General features: G+C 37.4%; 1 pseudogene; it reads left to right on the forward strand.

Moving 5' to 3' along the window:
- Window positions 1-314: 314 nt before the first annotated feature.
- Window positions 315-13,728, forward strand: LOC129407229 (TRPM8 channel-associated factor homolog; annotated as a pseudogene).
- The last annotated feature ends 2,014 nt before the right edge of the window (window positions 13,729-15,742 follow it).

Genomic DNA, 15,742 nt, shown 5'->3' on the forward strand with positions numbered 1-15,742 from the left:
TAGTAATGTGATGCAAAAATGCCATTGGGCCAATCTACTGTATGTAAATATTATGTAAAGAGTCAGAATAACAATAAATGTTGCCTAAATAAACCCAATTTAGAATCCACTAGAGCCAAACCTAAGTTTTTTAACAATTCAAGATTTACAGTGAATTTTTACATCACTAAATATATCGGCAATTATATCGGCTATCGGCAGCTCCAACTCTCATTATATCGGTTTCATATCGGCCACAACAAAATCCATATCGGTCGGGCTCTACTTTTAATAATGTTCTTATAAAATTGTCTATTTCTCGTTTTTTCAGATCATGCAGTGAACCACCCACCTCTGTGACCCTCCAGTTTAGCTGCTTGTAGTACACACTATCATTCAGTCACTATGCCTTCCTCACATTCACAATCCAATCTGGAAAATGCCTACGTCTCCATAATGAGAGGAATTAAACAGCTGGATCTCCGTGGTTCCAATGTCCCATGTGACCTGGTTTTAACTGGAGATGACGCATTTCCATTGGCGATGAACAGTCACGGTCAAGTAGTTCTAGCGGCTTCTATGTACGGTTCTGGTCGCATTGTTGTTCTAGGGCATGAAGGTTTTTTGGGTACGCAGCCAGCTTTGGTTGAGAACACTATAAATTGGCTGAACCAGGGGAAATCGCAGCCTGTTGGTGTTCATGTGTATTCCAAACACGTTGCAGAAAAGCTCCATTCTAAATTCCAGTTTAACGTCATGAATGATTTTAGCAGTGGTCAAGGCATTGGGGTGTATGTAACTGATGCGTACAACGTAGAGGGGAAAGCCAAAGACATTATAGAGTTTATGAAATGTGGAGGAGGGGTGCTGATCGGGGGGCAGAGCTGGTCATGGGCATCGCAACACCCCAAAGACAATACGCTGCTGCAGTTTTCGGGGAATAAAGTGTCCGGAGTGACTGGAGTCTACTTCTCCAAACACACAGCAGACGCAGAGATCATCCTGGTCTATCCCCAAATCCCTGCCTCCTGGATGTCTGTTGTGTAAGTTCTTAAGATTATTCATATATGTGTGTATATGTGTATGTGCCTGTGTGTGTGTGTGTGTGTGTGTGTGTGCATGTGTATGTGTATATATGCGGCACAATGACCAAATGAGTTCAATATATATTGAAATTTACTACAAAAATCGCCCAAGTCAGCTAAATAAGTAGACATACATTTGCAGACTATGTAACTTTTCTGGTGGAGGGTCTGACACTGGCAAGTCTCTAAGAGAAGCTATTACTTTTCCTGTTATCTTCCACAGTGTTGCATTACAATATATTTACCTAAACTATTTTTTTAAACAAAATTTTAAAAATTACTTTAAAAAGCATGCATTCTTACTAATAGGGCTTGCCTCTCCACTGATCTCAACAGTAACTTGTCTCAGATTGATGTCATATATCGCATGTGGCAAACCTTCCAACGAAAGACTTACATTGTGTACCTTTAGAATACTGAATATTAAACAAATTGTAAAAATAAAGTCTAAAATCTGAAATCTCTACTTACATCTACTTTCAGGTGTTGTTCTCCATTGTCTTCTTCAGATTTAATCTGACAAGTAATATATTTCATGAAATGTAAGATTTACATTCCATATATTTTGCTTTATACACTTCAGAGTTGGGAGAGATTTTGAGGACGACCTGGACTTCTTGCTCCAGGGCGTCTCAGAGTTTGACCTGATGAATGGCGTGGTGGCGTCTGAGATTCTGATCCATGGATCTCTGGCTTTCCCCATTGGGACCACCCCAGACGGACGAGCTTTTCTGGCCGGAGCCTACTACGGACAGGGGAGAGTGGTGGTGATCTCACATGAAGGACTGATGAAAAGAGAGGTAGAGAAGTGTAAAATTATAATTATGGCTGTATAATTAATCACATTTGTTCATTATGAATTGAAGGTGCACTATGTAACTTCTAAGGTGGAGGGTTCTCTCCTTGCTTATTTCCATGGAGATGTCTTTGTCTTTGCCTGAGATGTTCCACAGTATGACATTAAACATATCTCCCTTGCAGTTGTTCAATTACAAAATTCAAAAATTCCTCAGAAACATGAATTCTTACCATTCTATTATGATTACAAAGTTTATTTCCATACTGCGGACCCTCCAGCAGAAAAGTTACACAGTGCACCTTTACGTCTTTGTTAATCCCCAAAACGTCTCATAATATTAAACTTGTGTGTAAAGCCGTGTTTAAAGGAAATAAATAATATTTTCAGTTTCTCATAATATAATAATATCAGCTGATATCGGTTGATATTGGCTATATAGATTTAGCAGATACTTGAAAAAGTATCGACATCAGTATCGGAACAGAAAAAGCTGGACCGATGCATTCCTAGTTATAGTATTACATTTTTTTTTAAAAGATAATAATTCTTCACAATTGTCTGCAAAATGTCTTCAATTAAAAAAAAAAAAAAGTATTGTTTATTGCTATGGCAACAGTCCTAATCTCTTAACATTCTGAAACCTAGGGATCGATCCTTGCTGATTTGTCTCATTAAATACATGTTTTATTTGTGTATTACTTGCCAAAATTCTAAATAAACTATAAACTACATTACTATATTATTTATTGTTTTTGGACAGACTCTTGCCCCCTTCTTCACTAATGCCCTGCACTGGCTGGACGAGGGCAGGCAGGGCGTCATCGGGGTTGTGCCAGGGCTGAACCAGGCCTACGAAGTCTTCAAGAAATTTGGCCTTAACTGTGAGAAGACTACGCTTCGTAAGGACCTGAGCGTGTATGTGTGCACGGCCTACAAGGAAGACGAGATACAGCAGATCCATGAGTTTGTGGCTGAGGGAGGAGGCCTGCTACTGGGAGGACACTCATGGCACTGGGCCCAAACTCACAAAGACAAGAATTATATGACTGAGTTTGCAGGTATGTACAGTGTTGGACCATAACTTCTCTATCAGTATCTCTATTACTTTGTCTGGTTACTGGCATACAGAACTGGAAAAAAACAAAACACGTGTAAGGAGATAAATGAGGAGTGTTCCTTACATGGAGATTAATAGGATTAGGTTCAAGATTGCAGACAAACTAGATATACCTGTGTCAAAATTTTCCACACCACAATAAAAACAACAACTTGCAATTATAGACTTGTTTCTGCTGTTACTAAATTAACCTTACTAAATCGACCTGAATCAGGTAACCTGAATCACCTGAATCAGGAGAGGGATGAAAATTAATTCTTTATACAACAGAATAGGATTTTCATCATTAAATAATAGTACTTTCTAAATCAACCTGACACAACAGACCTTGTCAAGCTGGTTTAGGAAAGGGGTACCACAATGAAAATGTATTCTTTATGCAAGAGAAAAGAATTTTCAACAGTAAATAATAGTACTTTCTTAATCAACCTGAAGCAGCAGACCTTCTCAAGATGTTTGAGGAGAAAGACACCACAATGAAAATTCATTATTTATAAAATAGAATAGCATTTTCAACATTAAATAGCTGTGCTCTCTAAATCAACTTGAAACAGTGATGATGTTTTAGGAGAGCGGGACCTAAAGTCCTAAAGCTGGAAACCCTAAAAATAGCACATGGGGTAAATAACACACACACGAAGATGGACCCTCCACCAAAAAAGTAAAAATATATTAAAAGTTGTTTTTTTTTAATCAGACTTTTTGTGTCACATTATATTAACATTACCCATTCATTGAGAAAGAAACATTTCACACCAAATACCACCAGATCTAAACCAGGTCTAAACCTGTTAGAACCCAGCTCTGCTAGGGACAGGGGAAGTAACAAAATAACCAAGATGTAAAAATGGTAAAACTAAAGTGGTAATTTATAAAAAAAAAAAAAAAAAAAACTGTTAAGGTAAAACTAACAAAAGCTGATATTTACAATGATTAAAAAAAGAGGCTCTAAACAGAGTGGCAAACTAACTAGTATAACTAAAAGTAGGCTATCAAAAACAGTATACAAAATGACAATAACAGAAATAACAGAAATACAAAACCAGTCTCCAAACTAAGTCGCAAGAACTACTAGTGTCTCAACTACAAAATTATTAAGTGCAACACAAGAGACACAGCAAATGACATGCAGTCCACAGACAGAACAGCTGCCATGAGTGGCAGGGGCCGGATCCTTTATGGGGCTGGTGCTGCAGGGGTAGGCCCAGGATTGGCCAGGTGTTAAGGTTTTCCACCAATCAGCTAGGGAGGAACTGGGTGCCAGCTTCAACTGAACCCACCAATCACAGCAGGGGTTTGGAGATCTAGGCTTGCATGCACAGACACAAGGATTAGCAGCAGAGACTTAAACAGATGTGGATATAGGATATAGGTCTGAACCAAGTCTAAACTAGGACTACATAATTGCTATACTAGCTTTAAAGGGCTTATATTACGCAATTTTATAATCTATGTCATAATGTTGTTTCCTCATCACTCTTTCTAATCAGATGCAGAGAGTATAGGGCAAACTTTTGAGCAGCTACTTATACAATATAACTGTACTGGGGGAAGACATTTTGCTCAAATATAGGGGGAAGAAGCAAGGACTTTAATCAAGGCCTTTAAGATTTCCCTGTTGTTTTTCTTGGTGTAATTCATAATAATCATTGAATAGTGACAGTCCTTCACACTAATCAAAATACTAAAATATATTGTGACATTGCTAATAAATTTTGCACTTGCTTTTATATTCCTTGTAACTTTGGTCTATTTTTCTATGTGATATAATTATTATATTCTTTGTTGACACATTACAGTAGACACAGTATATATGTGTTTTTGTTTGGTTTATTTTTATCACATTTTTCCTCCAGCTTAATAAAAAATATTCATAGTAAATATAATTAAACAAAAACAAAACTATAATAATAATAACTAATAGAAATTAAATTAAACTAATAAAAAAAATATATATATATATATATATATATAATTTTTCTATGTGACGTAATATGTTCCATTGTACTCCTTTAGGAAACAAGATCTTGAACAAAATGGGCATGACTCTGTTGGAGAAGTACATTACAGACGGGGCCTATAAGCCTCCAGTTCCCAGCCAGGCCATCAAAAACACGTACCACTTCAGACACATCCTGCATAAGTTCGCTGGTCATGTGACTAAAGGCGAGCAGCTGGCTAAACACGAAGAAGAGTGGCTGAAAAAACTGAGCCAAGATTGCACCACCTACCTGCGACTGGATTCAAGCAACAACAACTACAAGCAGATCCTCAGCACCTTCACAGAAATGATAAAAAAATGTGGAATGCCAGAGGTAAGTTTAAAGGTTCTATATCACACAAAATTGACTTTTGTGAGCTTTAAGCCATGTTGTAATGTTGTAAATGTAAAAACACAGTGGAGTACTTCCTGTATTACCACATGACATCACAAGGTGGCGTTTTCCAAGTTCACCTTTAAAGATTCCCAAGTGAAAATTAAAGAAATTGTTTTCTGAGGAAAGTCCCTGATTCTAACATACATAAGATCTCAGCTGCATAAGTAGAGCTGTTGTTGGAGGTTTGAATCCCACTAACAAATTCATATAGTTGTTGTGTCATTGGGCAAGACACTACTCCTCTGTACACTTTATTCCCTCATATTGCTTCTGTGAAATTGACTATGCACCATATATTTTTTGACCAATTTTCACTGTGACTAACTGACAACCTATAAAGATTTTTCATTTTTCTCACAGTGATTACAATGTCTTCTCTGCTATTTTGCACTACAATCAACGATAATTAGCAAGCCAGAACATTTCTTCTCCGTTATAGAACTTGCACAACTTTTAATATTGTTTTTGTTGTAGGCATGTCAGAGCTGCCCTGTGAAAACTCCCAGAGACAAGTTTCTGTTGCATGTTGGGACAGAGGTGTATATAAGGTCTACCCAAACAAAGAAGAACTCCTGCCCTATCTCATCAAAAACAATCCCATGCTACCGGTCGTTTACAACTACAGGGTCAACATAAGCGTAGACACTGCAGGTACAAGTATATACAGTTATGATATGGATGGAGACTGTTAAAGGATCCATATTAAGCTGTTTTCTGATCTATGTTCTAATGTTGTTTCCTCATCACAAACAGACCTGGAGTTTTGTTTTATTTCATTCACACATGTTTAACACATAAACCCTGCATATTTAGGCTCAGTTCTTCTCTCAAACAGAAAACATTCTACCTTGTGATGTCATTGTGGTAATACAGGAAGTGCTCCACTGTGTCTTTAAACTCCATAGGATCACTTGGACAATCAAAGCCCTTGAATTGTCAAACTCTACAGAACAAAAGGTAAAAAAGTAGCTGTTAACTTGAAAACTACTGCTTCAAGACATCACAAGGCAGAACGGAGCATTTTGAGCTTAGGAAATGTAGACAGACTAAAAATAAAGGATACTCAAACATGCATAAATGAAACTAAACACAACTCTAGGTATGTTTTTAAGAATATTTTTGTTTTTCTGTACTGAATCAAATCTGTTTTCGATAACATTTCTATCAGGTGGAGCAGAGTGGGTGAGCACGGGCCTGTATCTGTCTCCTGGGATGAAAACCTACATATCCATACCAACAAGCATCGTCAACAAGGGCTGGAATGTACAGTATACTAACAAACATATAGTTATCATGTAATCATACTACCGTAGTTACATTAGTTATGAACAACTATTTTCCATACATTTGCAGGTGCAGATTGGATGCCAGACAGACAGTCTTGTGAATGCCTGCAGAGTTGAAGAGGGCTCCATGTGTCTGTGAGAGGTTCCCAGTCACTTCAGAGATGATGCAGGTGCACAACCTTTGGGGCGGGCTCATTTACCTGGTGGCTCCACCTAAAACTCAGGTGCAAGGAGCGGAGGTCGTAGTTCAAATGGCTGTACCTGCTCCATACTATAAATCAGGTGAGTGTAATCATGGTTATATTTTTATGGTCGTTTCTTGAATCCACATGTAGTATAGTTGTTCACACCAGGATCACCTTGTACTATTTAGATCAACCTAAATCAGAATGAAAAATAACTATAAGAAAAAAACTTGGATAATGTTGAAGATTCATAAACAGTTATATTAAACTATAGCAACTTAAAGGTGTAGTATGTAACTTTTCTGATAGAGTGTCTGTAGTGGCTAAATTTCCCTTCTTGTGTTCTGTGAGTTCTCCTTTTCGTATTCATTAAATTAACCACTTTCAGACGGAAAGAACGAGTCTACTCGTGTTTAGGTTTTAACGACGGTAGAAAACAGTGTGTGTTCACCCCGTCTTTACTGAAATTTTCACACAAGCAAAAACAGACTAATGGTTTTCCCTTACACCCATGCGCGAGCTCAAAGTGCCAGCTCCTATTGACTATACATCTGGAAATTCTACACTAATTAATCTAAACTAATTCAAACTAAATTAAAATTACATTAAATACAAATGATCAAATATAGTACTGTAATGTAATCCTAAATATGCTATGACATGCAGTCACTACATATAAAATAAATTATAATATTAATCTGAATCTGAACTGAATCTGGGCCTAAACTGCAACATAGAAAATGGCACCAACAGTGTCTGCCACCTTCTAATCTCTGTGGAAATGTTATTGCTTTGTCTAGAATGCTCTATAGTAAGTCATCAAACTTGTCTAACTTATATTTATACAACTGCAGTTGTTTTTATAGCTGAAAATACTTAGCAAAATACAATGAGCAGGTTCACCTCTGCACAGATCTGTCATGTAACCTGTCTCGTTGTCTCATAGGAGACATTACTGAAACATACTGTGAAACATTTTAGATAAAGCAATATCATCTCCAGACCTTTAACGAGAAAAATGACATAGTGTACTTAAAAAAAAGTTGTATATAAATAAAACATATATGCATAATTATCCATTGTGTTCATATCCAATCCTCACAGTCACATTCTACAGTTTAAACTGACAGTTGTACCACATGTAGTCTGGTACTCAGTCAGATCAAACAACACTTTGTTTGTATAGGAAATATTCAAATACTGTCTGTATCAGAACTGAAAATCATTCTCTCTCACGACATCTATGTACTTATGATCAACACTGACTAGATTGTACTATGCAAACGCTGTTAAACCTGTAAACCGTTGTTTGCCTACTCTCAGACAGAGAGCACAAATGAATTGTGATATTTTTTTAAATTAAATTCAGTTCATGACTATTAAATAAATGTTACATAATGCGAGTGTTGGCCCTTGTTTACAGTATGGTTACTAGGTAGTTATGGAAACAACTATTGTACACTGCTAGTCGAAAGTTTGGATTCATCCTCTCATTCAATGTTTTTTTACTTTTTACAAATTTTTGCATTTTCTATACATACAGAAGACATAAAATGTACAAAGATATATGGAATTAAAGTAACTAATACTAAGTATCTTTTGAAATATTTTATAACTAAGTCCTCAAACTAGCCACCATTTACTTTGTCAAAATGTATCAATTTAGTTTCTTTCTTTACTAAATAAGTACATTTATCTTGGTTAATATATCTGATGTATATCTAAAATGTAGAAATTGGTAAGAAAAAAAATAGAAGAAAAAAAAGTGAGTGAGTGGTAGTGCATATATACCGTGTCATATCAGCTGCCCATGTCCAACAGGTAAAACTATAAAGTACTGAAATAATTTAAACAGAAAAAACTTGGCAAGCTTGTAGTAAAATCTTAAATCTAATCATGTAAAGTGCATTGTAATGAAGAGCGCTTTAAGGACCCTCTTTTTGTCCCCCAGGAGTGACGTCTCTGTTGGACTGGCAGCTGCTCCGTACGGCGCCCTCTCCCTGGGCAGAGCTGGAGTTTGAGAACATCATCCTGGCTGTGCCCTCTGAGGTGGTGCGGAACCTGGAGCGTCCTGATGAGTTGGCAGCTCTCTGGGACAGGATCATGAGGGGCATTGCAGACCTGGCTGCTATCCCACCCAAGTTTAAAAGGAAGGAGCGGTTTGTCTGTGATGTGCAGATCTCACATGGTAATGTTTTGTTTTTTTTTTTTTTTTGTTTTTTTTAGATTTATATTATTTTCTGATATGACACACTACAATAGAGTTATTATTAACTATTTACCAATCTCTCATTCTCAACCAGTAAACAAATCAATATAGAAGCAATACCTATTATGAATGACAAACAAATTTGAACCAAAAACCTTATTTAACTCATTTAAATACTTATATTGTGTCCAAAGGCTCTTATCAAATTGTATTCTGTATGTTTTTCATTCAGGCTGGATGCATGCAGGCTACCCCATCATGACTTTCAGCGAACCAGCTAAAACTATCGTCAATGCTCAACTTATAAAAAACAAACCTATTTGGGGCTTCATCCACGAACTGGGCCACAACCAGCAGAGAGGATGCTGGGAATTCCCTCCTCACACGACCGAGTGCACATGCAACCTGTGGTCTCTGTATGTGCACGAGACTGTGCTAGGATTCCCAAGAGAAGAGGTATTTCATGTTTGTGTCATGACTCTTTATTTATAACAAAGAAAAGGCTCAACCATAGACTGCATAAAGTGGCCTAAAGGCTGCCACACACTACATTAAATTTGCCAGATTTAGGCTGCGATTTGCTTCTCCTCGAGTTCAGGGAGGCTTGACCCGATATGATTTTAAAGACGCTACACTCCTTGTGTGTGTGCCTGTGCGTGTCTTACTCTGAGCTGCTCTGTCAAATGGTAACCACCAAAAAATCAGCAATGCTACAGTAACAGCCAATAAAACAGAGCGTTAGGGGCAGAGGCGTGACGACCAATTGACTGTTATTTTAATTCCATACATCTTACTTATACATCCATATCCTGCTGCGATTGGAGATTTAAAATCTCATAAGATTCTCCTCTTGACTGTGGTGTGTGCTTTTTGTCACATGTTTAAAAATCATCTAAGACTGAAAAATCCTGTAGGGTGTGGGAGGCCTTAATGGAGAGTGATGTCACTCATAGCGTTCGGGTCCAGTCAAATGAAGCTCATGGAGGCCGGTTATGGAGCGAAATTGGAGCTGAGTTCAATGTTAGGAATAGGAATTTATTTATGGACAAAATAACAAAATAAAAACACCAGGATCACGTAAAGTGAGTTAATGCGAACATTTTAAGACCAAAATGACCATTGGGGTGACAATTTTTTCAGTTGGCCAATTGAAGCTAGAGTTGATGGAGGCGGAAGTCTGTCCATGCTCACTTCTTAGTTTTGAAAGGAATAACTAAATAGAAAACCTTTTTATTTATTTATTTTTTGTCAGAAATTATGTCTAATAATCTTGTGTCTAAAAGTCTGACACAGTTCAAGATCAATGTGTTTGACCATCAGTTTTTGTCTCAATAGTTTATTTAAAGGTCTTATATTATGTAAAATGTTTGAGTAATCATTTATTATTAGTCTGTCTGTTTCTCCAAAGCTCAGTTTTCAATTAATGTCTACCTTCTACCTTTAGTTCAGTAGAGATTGGCAATTCCAGGGCTGAAATGATCCAAATGATTCTAGTGAAAGTGTACAGACATTAGGCATATGGGTGTTAAGAATGTTGTGATGTGAACTCAGTCCATGTAGTTATTAGTATGGCAATGTTCAGAGAAATGCTAATCTTAAATGGAAAACAGCCGTCACCCTTCCTTCTGTGAACCAGGAATGAGTCACTCCACCTCCAAGCAGCCTCATCCTATCGACTTCCTTCCTTCCCAAAATATTCCAAGTTTTTTATAAAGATCTGCCTTTGTAGAATTTTAACTGAATTTGAATATCTATGATTTACTATAACAAACTGGAAAACCTTCTGTAACTGCTTTTCTTCATCGAGATATTATTGCTTTGTCTGGAATGTTTCACAGTATGGCATTAATAAACCTTTCTATCTTTATGGAGACCAAACCAGATCAAGTTAAAGGTCAGATCTGTGGAAAGGTGACCCTGCTCTCAGTCAGAATGCTGTTTTTCTGTGTATTTTTTGAGTTATAACACTACCTGTAATTGAATAAATGTAAGGTAGAGCTGTTTGATGTCATACTGTGAAACATTCCAGGCAGACTAATGACATGTCCATAGAAACAAGCAGGTGACGGACCCCCAACCAAAAAGTGACATAGTGGAAAATTATTTAGAACCCAATATAACCATCGCTGAATGACAACAGAGGCCTTTTGACATATGATGAAACAGATCATTTTTCAATCAAACGATGTATAGGCAAATAGATATACATTTGAATTCATATTTGAACACATGTATTCCTCTGATCTCTGACAGTGTGAGCCATCCATGCGGCTGGAGAAGCGTCGCAATCGAATAAAGGAGTATGTGAAAGGCGGTCGAGACCTGGCGAAGTGGAACACTTTTGTGGCTTTGGAGACTTATCTTCAGGTTTGCCTATCATTTTACAGAAGGATAAATATAATTCCCTTAATTTAATCTTTATTTTTCTGTTAGCAAGTAAAGCATTCACCGTTTACTCACCAGTGGTTTTATTAGAGTGATTAGTCCATGTTTAAGTAATTTTTAATCACTTATATTCAAAACACCATATTGCCGATCAATCCGTTTTTACTGGCCAGGCTGGCGCCACCTAGTGTCTCCACTCAATTTCATTTCTCTCCAGCAACTAGGTCAGGAATCGGAATACACTAGACAGTTTGCAAGAACCCAGAAGTTGTAGACCACGCACCGGGCAATCAGTGAAGCCTTGATTGGGTCCCTTTTATGGTGCAGCACAACAGTAAACAAAGCGGTCGAGATGGATGTAGACGAAGATATACATTTTGTGTTGGCATCGATTCCCAAGATCAAGGATTTAAAGCCTAGAATCCTAATGCTGCGAGGTCAGACTAGTGACTAATGAATCAGGCTGTTTTTACTGTCACCGACATTTGCTCTGTACAGCTCTGTACTTTCTTCACTCTCCAGTTTTATTTTGAAAAAGTCAAAATAGTCCATTTTTGATGGCATGATGAGAGTTGCCAACTCTTTGTTTTGATGACGTTTACAGTGACGTCAGCTCCCACTGGGCACCACGTATTACAATTTAAAAACACAGTGGAGCACCTGCATTACAACATGGAATCACAAGGTGTTTCCATGTGTTGCAGGGTTTGTGTATTACTCCAGGTATGTTTTTGATGAGGAAACAACATTATAACATAGATCAGAAAATAGTGCAGTATGGGCCCTTTAATTCTCTAATCACTTAAAAATATATATCATATATTGTTGACCTTTATAAATCTACCACTAATAATTTACCTACTGATTATTTTCATGCATTTCTCTTTTTGCAGCTCCAAGAGAAGTTTGGCTGGGACTCCATTAAAAAGGTATTCGCTGCCTACCACACAATGACCAATGTGCCCAAGAACAACAAAGACAAGATGAACCTGTACTGTGTGACCTTCTCTGAGACTGTGAGCAAGAATCTGAGCGGGTTTTTCAAGGCCTGGGGTTGGCCAATAGAGGACGCCACTGAGCAGAAACTCTCCAGGTTGCCAGCCTGGACCGACCACCCCATGACCCAGTACAAGTGATACTGGTTGAAATCTGTGTAAAACTGGTGTTGGGTTTGAAGTCTACAAACAAATTTGACATGAAGGATAATAAGACATGATAAGAAATGTTATAAAAATGCTGCATTGTCTAGTTTGTTTTTCAGATATAGTTTAAAGGGGCACTATGTAACTTTTCTAGTGGAGGGTTTGCTATTTTGTACCAAGAATATTTCATTAAACGTGTGCACTACTGTATCTCCATGAGGACAAGCAGAATCTGTGGAGTGTACAATATTTTTCGAGGTATTTTTGAACACGAAAAACACCCATAACTCTATAAATCCAGGTAAAGCAATAAGATACGGAGACAAACAGTGCCCTCGCCAGAAAAGTGACATAGTGCACCTTTATTTTAAGGAACTGTTAACTGTTGGAAACAAAAAAAAGATGTACTGTACCTGTCAAACGTTGCTTGGTTAGGAGACTGAACTGTCATTTTTTGTCATCAACATTCTTACAATAAAAATAACATAGAATATAATTTAGTAGCTTTAAAGTAAGTTGAAAATGACACCAAGTGGTCGTCACTCATAGTCAATGGAGATTTAGGCCACATCATTTCATTCTTGGTTGGGGAGGGCATCAGAGAAACTATAATGGGGTTCAGTGCACCAAGGACAATGCCTAGATAATCCCATCAAACACTCACCCATATACATTTACTCAGAGCAATACACACAACCACTGTGTTGAGATGGACTGAGAGTGTAGTTTAATGCTACCACTAATGCATGACAGACTCAAAAGTGTCTTGCCCAAGAGCATAACAGTAAGGGATTGTAATTTATACTCCTGTACTCTAATCTGGGAGTTTTTTTAGGCCTACTTGAGGAATAATACAGACCACTTTATAATAACTTCAAAAACTGGGCTGGAATCCACGAGTCCAGAATGATGAAAAGATAGGAACGTTGCCATAGTAATTAACAATTCACAATTAAATATTATATTTTTTTAATGGTCAGTTGTCCTCAAAATGGCACCATGTAGTAAGGTTATGAATACCTGGATTCACATTCAAGGAGTCTTCAATATCAAGGTTTTTACAGTATTTATTATTGAAAAAGTAACACTCCTGGCAAGTGTCTTTATTAATAAATTACTACATCAGTTATTATCATTACATATCTACATAACTGGTGGACTTAGGCCCGTCACCATAAGTATTAAATCGACTTATTACTCAGTAAATGACAGTGTGCCACTCAGGTGACCAGATTTTCAAAATTAAAAACTGCTACATCCCCGTTTTTGGTGGTTGGTAACAATAAAATTGTTATGCAATCACTGTTATGCAGACCATTCATGACTAACATGTGAGCCAGTATAGCCCCATTTTCTTTGTGTCATTTTTAAGCAACTTTTCTATATTTTACCTCAACAGACAATGTATGCCTCTCTTTACTGTTGGAAGGTATCAGATTGATCAAAAATAGGGACACCTGGGACATTTCATGTATAAAACTGGGACAAATCACTAGTTTTGGATGAATCTGCTGGGACAGGGGACACAGGGCTCAAAACTGGGGCTGTCCAGGTAAACAGGGACTGGTCTAGTTACCCTCGTGTATACACCTTATTCCACTGAGAATTTAGGAAACATTTTACATCTTAAATATGACATGAAGCAGGTTCATTTGTGTAAAATGTAAAATTTTCATGTGCACCAACAAGTCACACTGCACCAATTTCTGTGGAGGCTTTAAAACGGTTTTATCGTCTGTATTGAATTGAGCTGTCATGATCAGCAGCCCCATACAAAATAATAACACCTGAGTAACGATGGCACATAGAACTATAATAAATGTGATGGCGACGCCCACGGCAACTTCTGGAATCTAGTGACCAGATTTTCAAAATCCAAAAGTGGGACACTGGGGTTGGGTTTGTTGGTATGAATAAAATTAGGAAAAAAAGCATGTGACATTGTGCATTCATCTGTCAGTCATAAGGGACTTCTGTTCCTTTATCCCTGAAGAAGCCAAGAACCCTTTTCTTCTTTGGAAAATTATGAACAATGCATTAAATGACTGCTATAAGTTCACTGAACACCAAAATATCCACTTTTTTAATTCCCTCATTTAGGATTACAGTCATATCATTTCAAAGAATGACAATAGCAAACACTGTCAATGTTGATCACCGTAACAGACAAGAAATGCCAGAAAAGTATCATATACGAACGACGGGTCCAGATGGGAAATTTACAGCGTGCACGATGCGCAACCAGCATGTCAATTCCTCCCACGGAAGCGTTGTACTCCTTGATGATGATCGGCTGATCTGGTCTGTTGTAGCATCCTGGTACGACTCAACCTGTTTGACCTTGAAAGCTCACTTCAGGCAACTCAAAGCCTTTCTTTTGCCACCTGTAGGTTTTTGCGGCACGATTTGGCTCCGTCTGTGGGCTAGAAGTCTCGGCAAATTGCACATCTTCATCATTGGACGAGTCATTGTCTTAGACAGAAGATTCACATCATCACTTTCTTGTGGTTGAAACAATTCATCAGAATTGCTATCGCTGTCCAATTCAGGGCCAAAGTCACTATCATCAACTTGAAGTTGCTCTAATACTTGTCTTATAGTGAAATTTCTCTGTTGTTTTCCCGGTGCTGAAAAGGGAGTGACCATATTCCCTGAAAAGATAATAGGTATTTATTTTATTAGTCTCTGGCCCTGTACTACCTTGGTAACTTAGTAAAATATGCCCACAGACATTTGGTATTGAATGAAATCAATCAATAGAGTACAGACCCCTTTATAAAATTATGTATTTACATGCATGGCTATAGGCCTCTATATATACAGTAGCCATTGCCAATACACTATTTATACTATTTATATATACTATTATACTATTTATATACTCTATTTATATATATTATCATACATTTTTCAAATTGTTACATTATATTCTACAAATGAATGTAATTCAAGGCTTTAGCCAAATACAGGACTGTCACCATTCTCCATTTACAAAGTCACTGAAAGAACCAAAGGGTCATTTTTGACCCGTTATTTTTTTCACCCATCCACCCAAAGGGTCTTTTCTGGTCCATTGTTTTTTGGACTAGCTCAGAAAGAACATAAAAAGTACTTCTAGGCATTCTGCAGGCTAATACTAAATAGATTAACAAGCAATACACAATTTTACCTACCGCT

This window comes from Boleophthalmus pectinirostris, unplaced genomic scaffold (assembly GCF_026225935.1).
Source record: "Boleophthalmus pectinirostris isolate CB_2022bp ecotype Guang Dong unplaced genomic scaffold, ASM2622593v1 HiC_scaffold_9, whole genome shotgun sequence".
Taxonomy (NCBI): domain Eukaryota; kingdom Metazoa; phylum Chordata; class Actinopteri; order Gobiiformes; family Gobiidae; genus Boleophthalmus; species Boleophthalmus pectinirostris.